General features: G+C 40.9%; 1 long non-coding RNA gene across 1 annotated transcript; it reads right to left on the reverse strand.

The window, feature by feature from the left end:
• Positions 1–9,062: 9,062 nt before the first annotated feature.
• LOC115199606 (uncharacterized) lies at positions 9,063–9,546 on the reverse strand. Its single transcript, XR_003879384.1, has 2 exons — positions 9,474–9,546; positions 9,063–9,130 (listed from the first exon to the last, which is right to left on the reverse strand). It is a non-coding gene; the product is annotated as an uncharacterized LOC115199606 (long non-coding RNA).
• Between the last annotated feature and the right edge of the window lie 12,999 nt (positions 9,547–22,545).

Genomic DNA, 22,545 nt, shown 5'->3' on the forward strand with positions numbered 1-22,545 from the left:
GGGTACGGGAATAGGGTTGCAAAGGGTCAGAAACTTTCCGGTACATTTCGGGAATTTTTCCAGAAATTTTACATGGGAAGTTAAGTCCAGGAATTTGGGGAATTTTGCTTAAATTCATCAAAAAAAGTTAGCTTATAACAGTGAACCTTTTTTGTGGAATACAAAAAAGACAATTCTAGGTCTTGTGGCGTATTTTGGTTAAACTATCCCCAATTCAATGGAATTGCAACCCTCTGATTGCACAGTGCATTCTTCCATCACATGTGTAGTGCACTCTTCCATCACATGTACAGCTGATTCTCAAGATCTTGCACACTAATGAGATGCTATTGAGCCCACGCTACTACACTGTCTGAGCCAAGGACTACATGCTTTCTGATATGTTTTGATTACAGTACTGGGTGGGGTGAATATATTTTATATGACATACATGTTTTTTTTTGTTTACTAGTAAATAGCAGCCTACAGCAACGTGTGTTTTAAATCATTTCTAACTTAACACTTTCTGCTAGTTAGTTTTTGCTACCATGTGGATTTTAGCTTGCTTGAGCCTGCTTAGGAGTGTTAATTCACCTGTTTCCATACATGTTTCATTTTAAAACATTTATCTTACAAATTAGTTGTTTAATCTAACTGCTTAACTATGTATCTCTATGTAATTTTTTTATTTTTTATTTTTTTTACACATATTGTTTCTAATCTTTACAGGAAAATGCCAATGGCACTATCTGATGTGTGGAGACATTTCACTGCAGCTAATGTAGAAGGGAAAGCTGTATACATTTGCAAATACTGTGCCAAATCATATGTAAAGAATGCAACAAGGATGCAGAATCATCTGGCCAAGTGCGTAAAGTTCCCTCAGCGCTCACAACAAGCAACCTCTGACAAAAGTCCTTCTACTTCTATTTGAGGTGAAAATGATGAATCAGACACCTTATCGATAGCAACAGCTCATGGTCTTCCTGGAATCTGAAGTTTTTTTGACTCAATGGAGGAACGTAGTCAGAGAAATGCTGATAAATGTCTTGCTCGAGCTGTGTATGCAACTGGTTCACATCTGATGCTCACAGGCAATGTGTATTGGAAGAGATTTCTGAATGTTCTTCGCCCAGCATATACCCCTCCAACCAGACATGCTTTATCTACTCAATTGCTGGATACAGAGTTCAAGCAAATCATAGAGAAAGCAGACTCTATTGCAATCATCTCTGATGGGTGGTTGAATGTTCATGGGCAAGGAATAATTAACTACATCATCTCTACACCTCAACCAGTATTCTACAAGAGCACAGACACAAGGGACAACACACACACCGGTCTCTACATTGCAGATGAGCTGAAGGAAGTCATCAATAACCTTGGACCACAGAAGGTATTTGCACTGGTGACAGACAATGCTGCGAGCATGAAGGCTGCTTGGCCTAAAGTGGAGGAGTCCTACCCTCACATCACACCCATTGGCTGTGCTGCTCATGCATTGAATCTGCTCCTCAAGGACATCCTGGCACCTAAAACAAGGGATACACTCTACAAGAGAGACAATAAAATGGTTAGGTATGTGAAGGGTCATCAAGTTATAGCAGCAATCTACCTCACCAAGCAAAGTGAAAAGAATAAGAGCACCACATTTAAGCTGCCCAGCAACACTCGTTGGGCTGGTGTTGTCATCATGTTTGACAGTCTCCTGGAAGTGAAGGAGTCTCTCCAAGAAATGGCCATATCACAGTCTGCCGATATGGACAGCCCCATCAAGAGGATCCTCCTGGATTATGTATTTTGGGAGAGAGTTGTAAGCAGCCTAAAACTCCTGAAACCTGTAGCAGTAGCCATTGCACGGATTGAGGGAGACAATGCCGTCCTGTCTGATGTTCAGAGAAGAAATCTGTACTGCCCTGCCCACTTCACTGTTGCTCCAAGCAGAGGAAACTGCAGTTCTGAAATGCATCAAAAAGCGTGAAGACTTCTGCCTTTTTATAGTCCCGTATAGGGTTGCACATTTTGTGGAATCTTTCTGTAGGAATTAATGTAAATATATGCAAATTAATATTAATACCATTTAAATGTAGATGTTTTTTTGCATTGGATATATTTACCATATCATATGGAGACAGAAATATACACCTTTTACCTTATTATAAGTAGACATAATTGCAAAGGATTAAATCCTTCCAATTGAAATATAAAAACAGTTTAGTTACGAATTTAACTTAAATTAAATGAGTTGACTCTTCACATGGGATGATTTCACTGAACAACAAAAGAAAGGGAATATTGAATGTTCCCCAATGATCCATCACATCTCCCCAAAAAACATTTTCAGCATACATCTGTAAAATTATAGAAACTAAAGCTTTGGTTGTTTTCCTCTCAGGCTTCCATGTCTTCTCCCTGGACCTCCTCAATGTCCACCTATTGAACATCAGACTCTGAGGCCTCATCTTCACTGTCACTTTCCAACCTTGTTGAGGATTGCACATTTGAGGCTCAAAAAGCCTCAAATGTGCCCGGATAGCCACCAATTTTTCAACCCTTGTATTGGTCAGCCTGTTGCGTGCTTTGGTGTGTGTGTTCCCAAACAAGGACCAGTTGCACTCTGAAGCGGCTGAATTCTGGAGATATATCCTGCACCTTCTTTGTGGGAAACCTTTGTCTCTTTGGAGGACAATTCTTCTTAGGCTTTCATGTCCATTCTGTGAATAGTAATTTCAATATGTTTGTTTTCAAGAGAATTTGCGTTTTCAATTGTAACGTGCCTGCTTTGACCAATTGATATAAATAACAATAAAAAACCCATCAATCACTCATGATATAATGATAACTACAATCATTGCTTTATCTAAATTCAGTTAATTTAGCAAGCAGATAAAAATTATTGGGTCATATGGACAGAAGTTAGAGATTATAAGTGCTGGGTCCGGATTCACAAAACGTTACTTACTTTTTTTTGTAAGAAGTTTCTTAAGGAAAAAAATAAGTAGTTCATAAGAGTGCAATTCCTCAATGTTCTTAGGAATTCATAGTTTTCTCAGGCACTTTGTAAATATATTTCCTAAGCACAGTAAATATCTTATGTGGCATTGACATTGGTGACGTGCTTGTTGTAGTATATTTTTTAAAACCTTTATTTAACTTAGCTGATAGACACAAACAATATTCTTCCCCAAAGACATAGCAAAACAAAATAATCTGTTTCAGTAGCTATAGTTTGCTAGCTAAGTGTAACCCAGTTCCGTCAAGTCATAGCAGCCAGATGAAGCCAGCTGGCTGCTTATAACATTAGTTTTGGGCAACAGGGTTAAGTACTTACTCACATGGATTCCAAAATCATTGCTAAGAATATTGAAAATGACTGCAGTTTCTACTGGTCATTGTTTTCAGGCTGGTTGGATTGGCGCTAACTAGGTACCAAGCTAAAGCTAGCTAGCTACCCCAGAAGTTTCTAATAACATCTGTATCAAAGATATTTGCAAACATTTTTGATCTTGCTTGTTTGATCCTAATCTAATTTAAAATGCTCACACAGACGTTTTCCGATTCGGTCGAACAAATAATGCCTTATTACCAACGCAGTATTGTACAGCTTTGACTGTGATCGTAATGGTGGCGCTTGGCTTGCACGTGCAAATTCGGAACACAAAACATTCTATAATAGAATTGTGTTATTTGACGCGTCAAATTAAATGTTTATTTGACACGTCAAATAGGGTTGTTTGATGTGTATCTTTTTAGACACGCAAAGACCCAAACGGTGTTCCATAGTCCTAAAGTTAAGTACATTTCCAAGAAGAAATCCTAAAACATTATCTTCAAGAATCGCATTTCTTGTTAACTTTTTTATTAGGAAGAAACATATGAAAAAAATTAAGAACATTTTCAATAACTTTATTGAGGAATGGCAACTTTGCTTAACTTTCTTCATACATTTATAGTTAAGGAAAAAATGGCAGTTAAGAAGACATTTCTTAAGGTTTTGTTGAATCCGGCCCCTGGTAGCTAGCTAGCTGTATTGTTGGAAAATATAGCCCTGAAACTGATATTATTATTTCACCTTGGGGTACGATAATTTAATAATTCAGTTGATTATGATTCTTACCTTCTTTACTTATCAAATTCAAACTATCTGCCAGTGAGGGCCCATGTGGATCACTCATCAGCATCAGCAAAGCAATGATCTCAATCCAATCTCCAACTGTCATTCCCGCCTGTCTTTGACTGGCGTCGAATTACATAAGGAAATGGATTATATGTTCTTTGAAATAAACACAAAACAGTATATGCCCGGGTTGATTAGCTAGTTGCCATGGAGCAAATAGACTTTATATGGTTTTGCCAGGGAGCTCTTCTTACAAACTCATGGGGAAAAGTTGCATCAGTGTTTGCAAGAGCTAACTAAGTAAAATAGCTTTATCTGTTTGTATTTGTAATGCAAGTTTATCACATAATATACTTCAGTCGAGGCCCCATGCATATTCCATTCCAATATAACGTTCACCTAGATGGTAGCCTTATGCATATCAAAAACAAAATAATGTGTTTATGCACAACAACACCCATAGTATTTCAGCATATGTGTGTACTGTTTATAAGGGACAAAATTCTTAACAATTTTATTTGGTAATGCATATTAGTATTGCATCTTGAATCTTTATAAGATGTGTTAGGCCTAACCATGATGTCCTAGCCGTGTCTGAATCCTGGCTTAGGAAGGCCACCAAAAATCCTGAAATTTCCATCCCTAACTATAACATTTTCCGACAAGATAGAACTGCCAAAGGGGGCGGAGTTAGCCTGCAGAGTTCTGTCATACTATCCAGGTCTGTGCCCAAACAGTTCGAGCTTCTACTTCTAAAAATCCACCTTTCCAGAAACAGGTCTCTCACCGTTGCCGCTTGTTATAGACCACCTTCTACCCCCAGCTGTGCCCTGGACACTATGTGAATTGATTGCCCCCCATCTTTCTTCAGAGCTCGTACTGTTAGGTGACCTAAGCTGGGACATGCTTAACACCCCGGCCATCCTACAATCTAAGCTTGATGCCCTCAATCTCACACAAATTATCAATGAACCTACTACCAGGTACAACCCCAAATCTGTAAACACGGGCACACTCATAGATATCGTCCTGACCAACCTTCCCCTCTAAATACACCTCTGCTGTCTTCAACCAGGATCTCAGCAATCACTGCCTCATTGCCTGCGTCCGTAATGGGTATGCGGTCAAACGACCACCCCTCATCACTGGCAAACACTCACCCCTCATCACTGTCAAACGCTCCCTAAAACACTTCAGCGAGCAGGCCTTTCTAATCGACCTTGCCCGGGTATCCTGGAAGGATATTGACCTCATTCCGTCAGTAGAGGATGCCTGGTTATTCTTTAAAAGAGCTTTCCTCACCATCTTAAATTAGCATGCCCCATTCAAAACATTTAGAACCAGGAACAGATATAGCCCTTGGTTCACTCCAGACTTGACTGCCCTTGACCAGCACAAAAACATCCTGTGGCGTACTGCATTAGCATCGAATAGCCCTCGCGATATGCAACTTTTCAGGGAAGTTAGGAACCAATTATACACAGGCAGTTAGGAAAGCAAAGGCTAGCTTTTTCAAACAGAAATTTGTATCCTGTAGCACAAACTCCAAAAAGTTCTAGGATACTGTAAAGTCCATGGAGAATAAGAGCACCTCCTCCCAGCTGCCCACTGCACTGAGGCTAGGAAACACTGTCACCACCGATAAATCCACGATAATTTCAATAAGCATTTTTCTACGGCTGGCCATGCCTTCCACCTGGATACCCCCGCACCTGCCTGCCCGTCCAGCATCACTACTCTGGACGGTTCTGACTTAGAATATGTGGACAATTACAAATACCTAGGTGTCTGGTTAGACTGTAAACTCTCCTTCCAGACTCACATTAAGCATCTCCAATCCAAAATTAAATGTAGGATTTGCTTCCTGTTTCGCAACAAAGCATCCTTCACTCATGCTGCCAAACATCCCCTCATAAAACTGACTATCCTACCGATCCTTTGACTTTGGCGATGTCATTTACAAAATAGCCTCCAACACTCTACTCAGCAAATTGGATGCAGTCTATCACAGTGCCATCCGTTTTGTCACCAAAGCCCCATATACTACCCACCACTGCAACCTGCATGCTCTCGTTGACTGGCCCTCGCTTCATATTCGTCGCCAAACCCACTTGCTCCAGGTCATCTATAAATCTTTGCTAGGTAATGCCCCGCCTTATCTCAGCTCACTGGTCACCATAGTAGCACGTGCTCCAGCAGGTATATTTCACTGGTCACCCCCAAAGCCTATTCCCCCTTTGGCTGCCTTTCCTTCCAGTTCTCTGCTGCCAATGACTGGAACGAATTGCAAAAATCACTGAAGCTGGACACTCATATCTCCCTCACTAACTTTAACCTGTTGGGGATAGGGGGCAGTATTTGCACGGCCGGATAAAAAACGTACCCGATTTAATCTGGTTACTACTCCTGCCCAGTAACTAGAATATGCATATAATTATTGGCTTTGGATAGAAAACACCTTAAAGTTTCTAAAACTGTTTGAATGGTGTCTGTGAGTATAACAGAACTCATATGGCAGGCAAAAACCTGAGAAGATTCCTTACAGGAAGTGGCCTGTCTGACCATTCCTTGAGCTTCTTGACTCTGTTTATTGAAGACTGAGGACCTTTACTGTAACGTGACACTTCCTACGGCTCCCATAGGCTCTCAGAAGGCGGGAAAAAGCTGAATGATGTAATTCCAGCCCCAGGCTGAAACACATTAGCGCTTTTGGCAAGTGCTCTATCAGAGGACAATGGGCTGAGGCGCGTGCACGAGTCGACCCCATGCTTTTATTTTCTTTCGTCTTTTAACCTAAACACAGATTCCCGGTCGGAATATTATCGCTTTTTTACGAGAAAAATTGCATAAAAATTGATTTTAAACAGCGGTTGACATGCTTCGAAGTACGGTAATGGAATATTTAGAATTTTTTTGTTACGAAATGCGTCGTGCTCGTCACCCTTCTTTACCATTCGGATAGTGTCTTGAATGCACGAACAAAACAGGATATTTGGATATAACTATGGATTATTTGGGACCAAACCAACATTTGTTATTGAAGTAGAAGTCCTGGGAGTGCATTCTGACGAAGAACACCAAACGTAATAACATTTTTCTTATAGTAAATCTGACTTTGGTGAGTGCTAAACTTGCTGGGTGTCTAAATAGCTAGCCCTGTGATGCCGGGCTATCTACTCAGAATATTGCAAAATGTGCTTTCACCGAAAAGCTATTTTCAAATCAGACATATCGAGTGCATAGAGGAGTTCTGTATCTATAATTCTTAAAATAATTATTATGCTTTTTGTGAACGTTTATCGTGAGTAATTTAATACCTTTTTTGTAAATTCACCGGAAGTTTGGGGGGGTATGCTAGTTCTGAACGTCACATGCTAATGTAAAAAGCTGTTTTTTGATATAAATATGAACTTGATTGAACAAAACATGCATGCATTGTATAACATAATGTCCTAGGTGTGTCATCTGATGAAGATCATCAAAGGTTAGTGCTCAGGACAGATGACGGATGAACAATTTTTAAGAAAGTTATACATTATTATTCCACTTCCTATGTTTTATAGTAATACCCTCTTGTGCTAGAAACATATTTGTCTGGTGTGGGAGGAGGACATGCATATGAACTCCAAGTTCCTGGACAGAAAGTATTAGTCTTTTCCTAAACCCTAACCATTGTCACCTACTCTCACTCTAGCCCCTTACTTTTACTCTTAAACCACAAACCCTAAGTTTCCAACATGACCTGACGTGTGTTACGAAGTTGAAGGCGGAGCAGAACTCGTACCTGCGTCATCATGGGCGACTTCTTGCAGTTCCTGTTACTACAAAAACCGAGCAACGTCTTCATGTTCGCCAGCAAGTACTTCGCCCCATTTTCCTACTGCCGACCCCCAGGGGGCACCTTCAAAACATCCTCTCCTTGGGGAAAAACACTCCTCTCACAGGCACTTTATTGAGGACAATACTCTTCTGGTTAGCACTTGTCACTAATGTGTAGAGGCCCTAGAGGGTATTGATCAGATATGAATGCTTTTATGGATGTTTTGTAAATTATTTTATGATACTGTTTTTACTGTCTTTTGTATTAGCTGCTTTGAACATTCTTTACACTTCCTGTTTGGCATGATGCTCTCAAGGTGTGTCTCTTTCTCCTGTTGTGTGGTATTACCTATAGCTGACTCCTAGTCACTTTCAAATAGTTTGCCTCTCAATTGGTGTCCACATCAGGCTATTTAATTGTTACCTGTGTGTTAGAATACTGCGTGCCTTGAACATAATTTGAACGATCCCTCCACTGCCACATGCTCCCTCTCTTCCTCTCCAGGATACATTAGGGTATGTTGCTTTGCTGTTGGCACCAATCCCACGCTGCCAGACAACAAAGACTTTCTCCCCCTCATCCTAAACTTTGCTAAATTCAACATTTCAAAGGGTAACTTGAAGCATAAAGCCCATTTTACAGTTGGTTTTGGCTCAGTAAAACCAAGTGAAACACACCAATCCCTGTCCTAATTTCAATAATGTGGTATATCTGGTATTTTTTTGTAGTAAATCTCGCTCATTTGTGCCCTTGGTCTGGAAACTCAGTCATATGTTTAGACCTATTTTCAACTTCAGTATCCAAAATGTGCTAGCTGCTCCCATAGTAATTACAAAAGTGTACGACGCTGAAAATAGGGATTAGGTATAAAAGCTCTTGTATGGTGTCATTAGAATTTTGGTGGGCGCTATGCTGGTCCAAAGGTTCCATGGCCACAATAAAGCTAGATTATGAAGCAGAACCTCATGGTAATTTTCTACCACAATTAATTTGACCAGGACAACAGAGGACCTCCTGCCTGATGCCTTTGGATCTGCAAATAGATACTGAGAAGATGAAAGAGAGCGCCTCTGGCTCTATGTATTTTACTGGTTTGTGACTCACTGACACCAGCCCCGGTTAGAGGGGAATAAAGCAGCCCAAGAGTTAATACACACAGGAACTTTATTCAAACACAGGAGAATATGAGCATTGGGATGTACATGGGTATGTTTCTGTAATGGACAGAAACAGAGAGTTAATATACAGGAGATAAATACACTGGCAACAAAGTACGATATAATGGGATATGGGATTGAACAACAAGGACTGTATCTAATATTGACCTAACAACCATGTATTACATAGCAATACCAGATTAATGACTAGCATGGCAATAGTGCAGTAAGAATAATAGCAAGGACTGTATATTATACAAATAGTAGGCTATTGCACAGAAACACACAAGAGCAAGGACACATCATTGCAGACAATATCAGTAGTAACATAACAGGAATGAGAATTACATAGAATACTGCTACTCTACATACTGCAAAGATAACAACAGCGACAACTTACTTTGTAGTCACTCATCCCATGCACATATGTCCACCCACATTTACAGACTGGAATAACACCGTTGAGGTGCAGGCAATATTTACTCCCGTGTAAAGCGTGGGTCAGGCTGGCTAGCCAATCAGTACCTGGAGAGACTGCATAGCTATTGTCTGATTGGCTGAAGCCATGAGCTGGAGGAGATATTAATCTCTCAGGTGAGGGGGAGAAGGGTGTGGATGGGTGTGTGGCTCCAGAAAGCAAATAAACAAATGCTCACACAAACCGAATGTAAGAGTGGTAATGAAATGAATTACGGCAGCAGTATTTTTATGAGCCAGCAGATGACATTAATCCACCTTCAATTACTGAGCAGCCCAAATGAGTAGGGGCAGAGAGCAGGGGTGCAGGAGGTTTAGGTTTGAGATCAGCTGTGTAGTGTTAGGGCAAAAACCAAAATGGAGGACCGAGTTCGGGAAATGCTACTATAATCCAAACCGAACAGCTTGAGTGCCATTACTCAGAGTTGAAGTCATTAAACACTGTTCAATGGTGCTCATTTAGTAAATTTAGATCAAAGCTGAATCAATGTCTTGCAAGATCACATATAAAATACAAATTAATCGTTATAACAGAACCGAATAGCATAGCAGGTCTATAACATTACTGTTACACCAAAAACACCTAATTTCTAATGAGATTTTAGGGTGGTTAGCTGAAGCTGAATAGTGAAAGAAAAATCATATTGTAAGATAGGGTTTAGAAAGAAAACACAATCACATGTTTCATATCTTTCCATATAAAGTTGAATTGAGATTTATTGTACGTGCAGTACTGGCATGTGACAAATACAATGTGCTCTGTCAACCACTGGAGGGCACTGTTGCCTTTTCTTTTTTACTGTTGACTATTGCGAGAAAATTGAACTTTCAGGAGGAGCCATTGAATACAAGTGAACCTGGAGCAGGGATAGATAGAACATATCAAGCAATTTCTAAAGTAACCAACTGCTTTGGGAAACTCATTAATACTGTACTTTTTTTTTTTTTATCAGCATATTCATTCATTCAGGTTAATGAAGTGAAATGGAAAAACAAGATTGCTTTGTGTGCATTTGTGTTTGGCTCAAAAGAGAATGAAACACTGTCCATCTTAACCACCAGAGAGCAGTATTTATCTATAAATGAAGTGGCATCCTATTCTCGCCACAGATCAAACAACCACACTGAATGATTTAAGTCCTCTGGAGTAATTTAGTCCACTGATGGCACACTATTCCAGGACTAGACCTCCATGCTCCATTAATGACTGTAATCCCTAAAGTGATCAACTTCACCACAGAATGCCTTTAACTTAATTGCCATTAGCATAACTCACATTTTCACATGGAGAGCTTGGTAAACCCTCGCTAACAGACATGCCAGAGCATCACAATCCCCTCCTACTGCTCTGTGGCACGCTGGATCCATCTCTGTCACCTTAACGTTCTGTCTCTGACACACACATGATAAACCCACGCATAAACACACACACACACACAGCAGTTCAAGGTAGGTAGATGATCTACCTCCCATCACAGACAAAAATTGTTGTAACATAATATGCTGGCAAAAAAATATGACTAAATCAGAGCTCAGCTATAGGATGTTGACAGTATAATGTTGTCATGCATCATAAAGCTGCTTATGTGTGTCTGTTTTTATTATCAATAATGCTGTTTATTGCCGTCTGGTCTGTGTGGTGCTATAGCTGAGCTCTGTAGGATTATCCTAATACGTTTCTGATTAGTGTAGCGTTAAAGGCCAGGACACAGGCTGGCCCACTGCTCTACACAGGTAAGCACAACCGTTTGATTGGCTGGGAAGATTGCGGTTGGAGTTGCTATGGTGATGGTGCTGAGCTAGATGACCAGACAGTAGGAGCCATTATACATCACCCGGGCAACCATAGCCAAGTGGCGGGAGACAGCACATCCTGGGACCTTGGCTTGTGTGTGTAAAAGAGAGGGAAAGACAGGGTACAAACTGTTGTGCTGTTTGAGAAACAGACGCCTCACAAGTCCTCAACTGGCAGCTTCATTAAATAGTACCCGCAAAACACCAGTCTCAACGTCAACTGTGAAGAGGCGACTGCGGGATGCTGGCCTAGGCAGAGTGGCAAAGAAAAATACATATCTCAGATTGGTCAATAAAAAGAAAAGATTAGGATGGGCAAAAACACAGACACTGGACAGAGGAACTCTGCCTAAAAGGCCAGAGTCGCCTCTTCGCTGTTGACGTTGAGACTGGTGTTTTGCGGGTACTATTTAATAAAGCTGCCAGTTGAGGACTTGTGAGGAGTCTGTTTCTCAACCTAGACACTAATGTACTTGTCCTCTTGCTCAGTTGTGCATCGGAGCCTCCTACTCCTCTTTCTATTCAGGTTGGAGACAGTTTGCGCTGTTCTGTGAAGGGAGTAGTACACAGCGTTGTACCAGATCTTCAGTGTCTTGGCAATTTCTCGCACGGAATAGGCTTAATTTCTCAGAACAAGAATAGACTGACGAGTTTCAGAAGAAAGGTCTTTGTTTCTGGCCATTTTGAGCCTGTAATCAAACCCACAAATGCTGATGCTCCAGATACTCAACTAGTCTATAGAAGGACAGTTTTATTGCTTCTTTAATCAGAACAACAGTTTTCAGCTGTGCTAACATAATTGCAAAAGGGTTTTCTAATGATCAATTAGCCTTTTAAAATGATAAACTTGGATTAGTTAACACAACGTGCCATTGGAGCACAGGAGTGATGGCTGCTGATAATGGACCGCCTATGTAGATATTCCATAAAAAATCTGCCGTTTCCAGCTACAATAGTCATTTACAACATTAACAATGTCTACACTGTATTTATGATTAATTTGATGTTATTTTAATGGACACATTTTTTTTTGCTTTAATTTCAAAAACAAGGACATTTCTAAGTGACCCCAAACTTTTGAACGGTAGTGTATACATAAACAGCACCCGCATCAAATCTCAACTTACTTTTACTAATACACACTGTCACTCACATGCACACACAGAAGGCGAGCTGTCTGCGAAGAGATAAGAGACTCTGAAGGTGGAAATTAGTTTTGGCGCCTGACTGCTCCTGTCTCACAGGTCATGTGACTAAATCCTCTCGTCATACAAACATGGACATAGAAGACATCCAGCAATCTGCTGTTAAGACTACCTCTTTGTGTGTGTGTGCGTGCGTGTATGTGTGCGTGTGTGTGTGTGGAGCTCATTTGTATAGTGAAGGTCTCTGGTGACCATGAGGGGTAATTGGTGGCAGATAAACACTGGTTATTGAGCAGTGTGTGAATTCACCAATCGGAGAGGGATTTACAATGTTTAGTTTAAAGCGTAATTGCTCTTGAGTTCCCTGAGAGACTTGCCAGAGCCATTAGCTGTTGTTCTGAGTCTATGCCTTGGCTGTGTGTGTGTACGTGTGCAATTCAGTATGAGTGTGTGTGTGTGTGTGCGCGGGCGTCTGTGTGTGTGTTTTCCTACCTTGGCTCCCCTCCAAGCTTTGAGAGCTAATTGGAATTAGAATAACATTCCTCAAAGGCCATTCATTTAGTGAAAGGCTGAGTGCAAATGACTGAGCGTGTTAGAAGCAGGAGAGCACTAACAATCGGCGCTAACACTTTTTATTCTGATTTTAACGAGGGGTAATCACTCGGCTGGAGAGCAAGAGGAGTAAAAGCGGGGGGGAAAAAGACAAGTAGGAGGCACCAATTCTCTCTTCTTTCAGCGATGAGTCACGGCCTTGTTTCTGCCACTCTGGGATGATTAGAGATGCACAGTTACAGCTTTTATTTATTACTGTAGAACTCACCATAGTACTACTGTCACTGCCACTATACTATAGATGCTGCCACTATACTACAGATAATACTCTGAGTCGATATTCACGTAATAATAAGGAATTCCCCTTAACCACGCCCACAAACTGGGGAAAACAAACATTCTTTGCTATTGACCCCCATTGCAAAAGAGCCAACTTTGTAGTAGATTTTATGTTATACAGAAATAACAAAACATGCCAAAAAGCTGCTGTGTGGTTCAATGTATAGTAACCAGGTCAAAACTACCGATATACGGTTCGCAATGCTCCCATGTAGGGAAATAGAGCCTGCGAGAAGAGCCCTGAGGATTCAGGCTATTCGTTGTGGGAAATGTGGGGACCCGGTGTCCAAGTAGGCTACACGTATGTGTGTGAACAACATTTAATCACAGGTAAGAATTTTTACTTGTTCAGTATAGTCTGTTGTACCTTGACTCACTACTTGTAGCTGTATAGTCAGTTTGTTTGTGTTGGTGGTCTTGGCTAGCTTAATGTTCCGGTCGGTAGCTTGCTAGCACTCACTCATTCACGTTGCTGCTAGCACAGTCATGAAAAGGGGCATGAGGGAAGCCCTACAATATTACATTTGTCTATGTAGTGAGGACTCTCGGGAGCAAGCAATGTTGAAAAGTAATCTTTAGACGTAATTTTCTTAATGTAATTGAGTAAAACAAGCAGACAACAAAATTGCATTTGAAAAAGGTCAAGTACAGTATTTGCTGTGCCAATGGGATAACCTAGCTGACATTCTACTGTATTTAATATCGAATGGGACTATGGTACAGACACTCCTACTATACTACAGATACTGCAATTAAGCAAAAAGGTACGAGGGCGTGTGGTATATGGCCACGGCTAAGGGCTGTTCTTACGCACAACTTAACGCGGAGTGCCTGGATACAGCCCTTAGCCGTGGTATATTGGCCATATACCACAAACCCCCTGATGTGCCTTATTGCTATTATAAAACAGGTTACCAACGTAATTCGAGCAGTAAAAATAAATGTTTTGTCATACACGTGGTATACGGTCTGATATACCACGGCTGTCAGCCAATCAGCATTCAGGGCTCGAGCCAGCCACCCAGTTTATAACTAGAGTTATACCATCACTATACTACAGATACTGCCATTGTAGTACAGTCTACACTATCACTATACTACAGGTACTCCCACTATATTACTGGTACTGCCACTCTACTACATATAGTACATTATACAACGGGTGGGTCTAATCCTGAATGCTGACTGGTTAAAACCTCATTCCAGCTGGTGTCTATTCCACAAGTTACCTCCGGCTAAATCTATGACGTTAAAATGCCTATTTACTCTGTTCCATCTGACTGTGCAATCCACTGTCTCATCAGGCCAGCCAATTTATAAACTTGATCTCCACTATAAAAAGCATCTACACATTATCTGACAGTTACTTTAGACTAACTTTTTGTTTTCAACAGCAGAGATTTGTATAAACCTTGCTGTCTGTCTCTCCAACATTTGCAACATTGTTTCAATATTCAAATTTGATCTCCAGCTATAACATTGGCATTAACTTGTCGGGACGAGACAGACAGGCAGGCAGCTTTTCTCAGCCAGTCGAAATCATGAATCAGCATAATTTTATTGGACATACACAAAGAACTATCAATAGAATCATGTAAAACAAAACAAACTGCAGCTAGTTTGCTTTCTTTCCAGCTTTAGTTTGAAGTGATTGTGTTAAACTGGGTTGTTGGCTTGCTCCTCTGAACAGTGTCCTGACAAGATAGCCCATTTTCTATGCCAGGCGAAATCATTTGCTCATTGTTATGGATGTGTCCAAATAAATGTCACTAGAAAATACCTTTAAAAAATGCAAATGGAGCTACTTTGCTGTTATTCTGGCTCCACTTTTTGATGTTACTGTAAGCTAGTCATAGTTGACTAGCTAGCATGCAAAGGATAAGAATGTTGCCAGGCAGTATGGCAATGGGATATTTAGAACGAACTACACGTCTATAGATACGAAACAAAAAGACTAAAAGACTGGGTCTCTGGCAACCGAACTGATAGAACAAATGACCAGCTTGTGGAAGGATAGTCCTCGTAGCTGGGGTTTGGAGGATATATTGGCACGATTTGCCGGCCCTCGACAAACAACACCCTTGTTCTCTGGCATTATCACTTACCTATAAACTGAGTATACAAAACTTTAGAAACAACTTCCTAATATTAAGTTGAATCTGTCGGGGCAAGGTTTCGAAAATGTTCCACAGGGATGCTGACTCCAATGCTTCCCACAGTTGTGTCAAGTTGGCTGGATGACCTTTGAGTGGTGGACTATTCTTGATACACACGGGAAACTGTTGAGCTTGAAAAATCCAGCCGCGATGTAGTCCTTGACAAAAACCGATGCGCCTGGCATCTACTACCATACCCTGTTCAAAGGCACTAAATATTTTGACTTGCCCATTCACCCTCTGAATGGCACAGATACACAATCCATGTCTCAATTGTCTCAAGGCTTAAAAATAATTGTTTAACCTGTCTCCTCCCCTTCATCTACACTGATTGAAGTGGATTTAACAAGTGACATCAATAAGGGATCATAGCTTTCACCTGGATTCACCTGGTCAGTCTATGTCATGGAAATAGCAGGTATTCATAATGTGTTGTATACTCGTAGTATAGTCACTATAGTATCCCTATACTACTGGCTATTTTCCATATACTATTTGTACCTGTACTATCACTGTACTACTGGTACTATCACTGTAGGCTGATTAGAGATGCATATACAGATTTTATATATTATAGAACTTACAATATGTCACTATACAATATGTTATATTTTCCTACAGTTTCACTATTAAATATGATGTACTCAATGAAGTGAGCAATACATAAATCATTAAATCTAAACAGAGAGAGAGAGTGCCAGAAAATTATGGTAGCCTACCATCACTATACTACTGGTACTGTCACTGTAGGCTGAATAGAGATGCAGATACAGATTTTACATATTATATCATTTACAATATATGTCACTATACAATATAATATTTACGTAGAAAGTGACATTTTAAAGCTACAACCCTTGTCTTTTTAGAAATTTTACAAACATCTGACTGCTGGCTATGTCATAAGAATCTCCAAGCTGAAAATGTCTCAGTTCTTCCATGGCCTGCATACCCCCCAAACATGTCACCCATTGAGCATGTTTGGGATGCTCTGGATTGCCAGCGTGTTCTAGTTCCTGCCAATATCCAGCAACTTCGCACAGCCATTGAAGAGTAGTGGGACAACATGCCACAGGTCACAATCAACAGCCTGATCAACTCTATGTGATGGAGATGTGTCACGTAGCATGAGGCAAATGGTGGTCACACCAGATACTGACTGTTTTCTGATCCACAACCCTGACTTTTGTTTATAAGGTATCTGAGAACAACATATCTGCATATCTGTATTCCCACTCAGGTGAAATCCATAGATTAGGGCCTAATGAATTTATTTCAATTGACTGATTTCCTTATATGAACTATAACTCAGCAAAATCTTTGAAAGTCAAGTCACAAAAAGTGCAAATATTTAGTATGCATGAAAAGGGTACATCCATTTCCTTCTCATTCCACATTACCTTGTATGCACCCTTCACATATACCGTTGGTCTATCTAGTTTGTTTACAATAGGAAAAGCAAATGGGAAAAGATGTTTGAAGTTCTCACCTGTTTATCTTATTTAAAAGTTTTAAAAAACTCAATAGCTTGAAAGCCCTGATTGCTAGGGTCATACAATATACAGTTGAAGTCGGAAGTTAACATACACCTTAGCCAAATACATTTAAACTCAGTTTTTCACAATTCCTGATGTTTAATCCTAGTAAAAATTCCCTGTCTTAGGTCAGTTAGGATCACCACTTTATTTTAAGAATGTGAAATGTCAGAATGATAATAAAGAGAATGATTTATTTCAGATGTAATTTATTTGATCACATTCCCAGTGGGTCAGAAGTTTACATACACTCAATTAGTATTTGGTAGCATTGCCTTTAAATTGTTGGGTCAAACATTTTGGGTAGCCTTCCACAAGCTTCCCACAATAAGTTGGGTGAATTTTGGCCCATTTCTCCTGTCAGAGCTGGTGTAACTGAGTCAGGTTTGTAGGCCTCCTTGCTAGCACACACTTTTTCAGTTCTGCCCACATATTTTCTATGGGATTGAGGTCAGGGCTTTGTGATGGCCACTCCAATACCTTGACTTTGTTGTCCTTAAGCCATTTTGCCACAACTGTGGAAGTATGCTTGGGGTCATTGTCCATTTGGAAGACCCATTTGCGACCAAGCTTTAACTTCCTGACTGATGTCTTGAGATGTTACTTCAATATATCCACGTAATTTTCCTTCCTCATGATGCCATATATTTTGTGAAGTGCACCAGTCCCTCCTGCAGCAAAGCACCCCCAAAACATGCTGCTGCTACCCCTGTGCTTCATGGTTGGGATGGTGTACTTTGGCTTGCAAGCCTCCCCGTTTTTCCTCATAACATAACGATGGTCATTATGGCCAAACAGATCTATTTTTGTTTCATCAGACCAGAGGACATTTCTCCAAAAAGTACGATCTTTGTCCCCATGTGCAGTTGCAAACCATAGTCTGGCTTTTTTAAGCGTTTTGGAGCAGTGGCTTCTTCCTTGCTTAGCGGCCTTTCAGGTTATGTCGTTATAGGACTCGTTTTACGGTGTATATAGATACTTTTGTACCTGTTTCCTCCAGCATCTTCACAAGGTCCTTTGCTGTTGTTCTGGGATTGATTTGCACTTTTCGCACCAAAGTAAGTTCATCTCAGGGAGACAGAACGCGTCGGCTGCGTGGTCGGCCCGTGACGGCTGCGTGGCGGCTGCGTGGTCCCATGGTGTTTATACTTGCGTACTATTGTTTTTACAGATGAACGTGGTACCTTCAGGCATTTGGAAATTACTCCCAAGGATGAACCAGACTTGTGGAGGTCTACAATTTGTTTTCTGAGGTCTTGGCTGATTTCTTTTGATTTTCCCATAATGTCAAGCAAAGAGGCACTGAGTTTGAAGGTAGGCCTTGAAATGCATCCCCAGATACACCTCCAATTGACTCAAATGATGTCAATTAGCCTATCAGAAGCTTCTAAAGCATGACATCATTTTCTGGAATATTCCAAGCTGTTTAAAGGCACAGTCAGTTTAGTGTATGTAAACTTCTGATCAACTGGAATTGTGATACAGTGAATTATAAATGAAATAATCTGACTGTAAACAATTGTTGGAAAAATGACTTGTGTCATGCACAAAGTAGATGTCCTAACTGACTTGCCAAAACTATAGTTTGTTAACAAGAAATTTGTGGAGTGGTTGAAAAACGAGTTTTAATGACACCAACCTAAGTGTATGTAAACTTCTGTCACTATACAATATAATATTTTCTTACAGTTTCACTATTAGACGTGGTCAAAATGACGCACTCAATGAAGTGAGCAATACATAAATCATTCAATCTAAATAACAAAACAGCTATGGAGAGAGAGAGCAAGAGAAAAATATTGAGAGAGAATGGCAGCAAATGGCTGAGGTCATTAGGAAGACAGAGTGGGAGAGAGAAAGTGAGGATGATTGAGTGATTTGTATTTATTATGGAACCCCATTAGCTGCTGCCTTTTTGCGGTCTGGCAAAATTAAGGCAGTTATACAATTTTAAAAACATTACAATACATTCATTACAGAATTCACAACACACTAAGTGTGTGCTCTCAGGCCCATACTCCACTATCACATATCTACAACGCAAAAACCATGTGTAAGTGTGTGCATAGTGCATATGTTATCATGTGTTTTGTATGCATGTGTCTGTGCCTGTTTGTTTTACTTCACAATCCCCATTGTTCCATAATGTGTAATATAACCTGCTTTATAAATCTGGTTCTACTGCTTGCATCAGTTACCTGATGTGGAATAGAGTTCCATGTAGTCATGGTGCTATGTAATACTGTGCACCTCCCATAGTCTGTTCTGGACTTGGGGTCTGTGAAGAGATCGCTGGTGGCATGTCTTGTGAGGTATGCATGGGTGTGCGCTAGTATTTTAAAACAGACAGCTCGGTACCTTCAGCTTGTCAACACCTCTTACAAAAACAAGGAAGTTAATCTCTCTTCCACTTTGAGCCATGAGAGACTGACATGCATGTCATTAATGTTAGCTCTCCGTGTACTTTTAAGGGCCAGCTGTGCTGCCCTGTTCTGAGCCACTGCAATTTTCCCAAGTCCCTCTTTGTGGTACCTGACCACACGACTGAACAGTAGTCCAGGTACAACAAAACCAAGGCCTGTAGGACCTGCCTTGTTGATAGTGTTGTTCAGAGAGAGCAGTAGCAGAGTGGAACAGATGCCCGTCACTGGCCAGTGAAACGCCAATGGAGCTTGCAGAGCATTTAGTGAGGGGAGAGGCAGCATCGATTCACCCGCTCTAATCTGGCAGCAGTGTTTGTGTATGTGAGTGAGATAGAGATGGAAAGACAAGAGGGGAGACAGACTGGACTGGGAGGGAAGATGAAGGGAAGGGAGAATGGGGAGGAGAGGGATAAAGATAGAAGGGATGGAGAGAGAGGGGAGTGGAAAGAGAGAGATGGAGAAAGATTTCAGATGATATGGGACATTGACTGTAGGCAGGCCCAGTGTCTGCCCCCATCTTTACTCCTGACCCCCCCCCCCAAGGAGTGATGGAGTGAGCAGAGCGTGCCCCCTCCCACTCACCTCCGGGCTGCCCTCCCCCTCCCTCTGTCCTCCCCAGTTTATCACAGTGCTTCTCCACATGAAGGATTTTACTAAACTCACTGAGCGGAAAATGGGCAGCGGAGAGACCGCAAGAGTTTCATCAAAGAGACATGCATATGCAGAGACGCATGCACACACAGATGCACTCTTTTAGTGCATGCAAACACACACACACACACACACACATAGATATTTTCACTGACTATTTGCAATTGATCTAGTGCACTTGTAAAGATTATCATTATTAACATCAGCATGATTATTTTCGGTGTAGGGCACCAAAAACAGAGGGCTTTGCCTCATTTAGGGTGCTAGCTAATGAGATAACATGACTGACCAAGGTGTGAGGAGTGAGTAGTTTTGGAACAACCCGCAGCATGGTTTAGGAAGAGGACCTAAAAACTAACTTGTGGCCACTGTGGCAGGTATATGAAAAAAATCTACCAGCCACTCAGAATTCTTACCAGCCAATACATTTATTCGCCATAACACAAAAACAGGTTTCGGATTGTCGCCAGTTTTTTTCAGGTTTTCACTCTCAAAAATGCACTTTTTTAATCAAATAACAAAATATGATGTTCCAAGTACACAAATGTTTAAACCACATATGGAGATCACTTGAGGTCTGGGGAAGAAAATATATATATTTTAATGGTATAGTTGCTATTTATTTCAATTGCACACCTCAAGAAACTGGTGTTTGGCTGATGGTGTTTCTGTACAGCACGCACAATAAATAGCAGTTTGCTAAACAAACGTTCCTCGTGCCCTCTTTCTTCGTCTCCTACTCAAAACCTATTGGATAAGAAAGCCAGAAGCCCCTCTCCTCTGACCTTGTCCTCCAATGGGTTTTGAGGAGAAAGGACATGCAATTGACGATGCAATTGAGATCTTCCCACAGGCATTCCCATGCTGTCTTTAGAAAGTTGCAAAAACAAATCACTGATGCATTCATTAATATTATTTACATGTGGGCATTGGATTGAACGAATCTGCGCTCACTGTTTTTTGTGGGAACTGGGAAACAACTGCAGTGAAGCCTATCATTACAACCATTATTATCTGGGTGATTTTTTACCTGGTCGCACTGGTGCTCCCAAAATAAAATGTCAGGTCGCACAACAAAATATCTAGTCGCATATGCGACCAAAATAGAGCCCTGCCTACACTAATATCACCTAATTTTAAAATACTTAGCCTGTGCAACCCTTGTCTTTTTGTAAATTCTACTCAAATCTGACTGCTGACAATGTCATAAGAATCTCCAATGTCCCTGTTCTTCCATGGCCTATCACGACTCAGGATATGATCCAGATGCAGACACGGAAGGCAGATAGTACAGTTCTCAGAGGATTTATTATAAACATGGGGCAGGCAGGGATTCGTTATCAGGTCAAAGGATGGCAAGTAAGCTTGAGGTCAGGGCAGGCAGAATGGTCAGAACTGGGAAAAACTAGGAAACAGAACTAGAGAAACAGGAAGGCGGGAAAGAACGCTGGTAAGACAAGACGAACTGGCAACAGACAAACAGAGAACACAGGTATAAATACACAGGGGATAATAGGGAAGCTGGGCGACACCTGGAGGGGGGTGGAGACAAGCACAAAGACAGGTGAAAAAGATCAGGGTGTGACATGGCTTGCATATTCACCAGACATGTCACCATATCAACAGCATGTTCCAGTTCCCGCCAATATCCATGAACTTCGCACAGCCATTGAAGAGGAGTGGGACAACATTCCACAGGCCACAATCAACAGCCTGATCAACTCCATGCGAAGGAAATGTGTCGTGCTGCATGTGAAATCCATAGATTGGGCCTAATGAATGTATTCCAATTGATTGATTTCCTTATAAGAACTGTTTGTAAAATCTTCAAGTCAAGTTACAAAACGTGCAAACATTTAGTATGCATGAAAAGGGTACACCCTACACCAGGCCTGGGCAAATCTTTTCCATGGAGGGACACAGAATATATTTTTGCCATCGCGGGTCAGAATCATATTACAGGATTATACATCATGTGTATGACTGTGTTGATAGATATACATACATACTGTAAATCACATCCAGATATGCAACTTTTTTTTAACATGCACAGAAACAAACCACATCCATGTTCTCCTTTTGGTAGGTATTTTCATTATTAAACATGCAATGAACTACACGGAGTAAAAAGTACACTGCATTCAGCACCACGGACAGAACTCTTGTTAACGGGTATGCACAAAAACACAAGAAAGAGAGAGAGCTGAACATTACATTTAAACTACTCAATCAGTGTGAGGAGCTAAGTCTCTGATGGGCATTGACTAGAGCAGTGAAGTCAGGTATAGGTTCTGAAGTCGCTGTGCACAGGATTGCTGAGAGGTGAGAGTCAGTAAGAGATGATCTGTGCCTTGACTTGTTATATTTCATCACTGAAAATGTCTGTTCACATACATAGGT

The sequence above is a fragment of the Salmo trutta genome, chromosome 9, assembly GCF_901001165.1.
Source record: "Salmo trutta chromosome 9, fSalTru1.1, whole genome shotgun sequence".
NCBI classification, from domain to species: Eukaryota; Metazoa; Chordata; class Actinopteri; order Salmoniformes; family Salmonidae; genus Salmo; species Salmo trutta.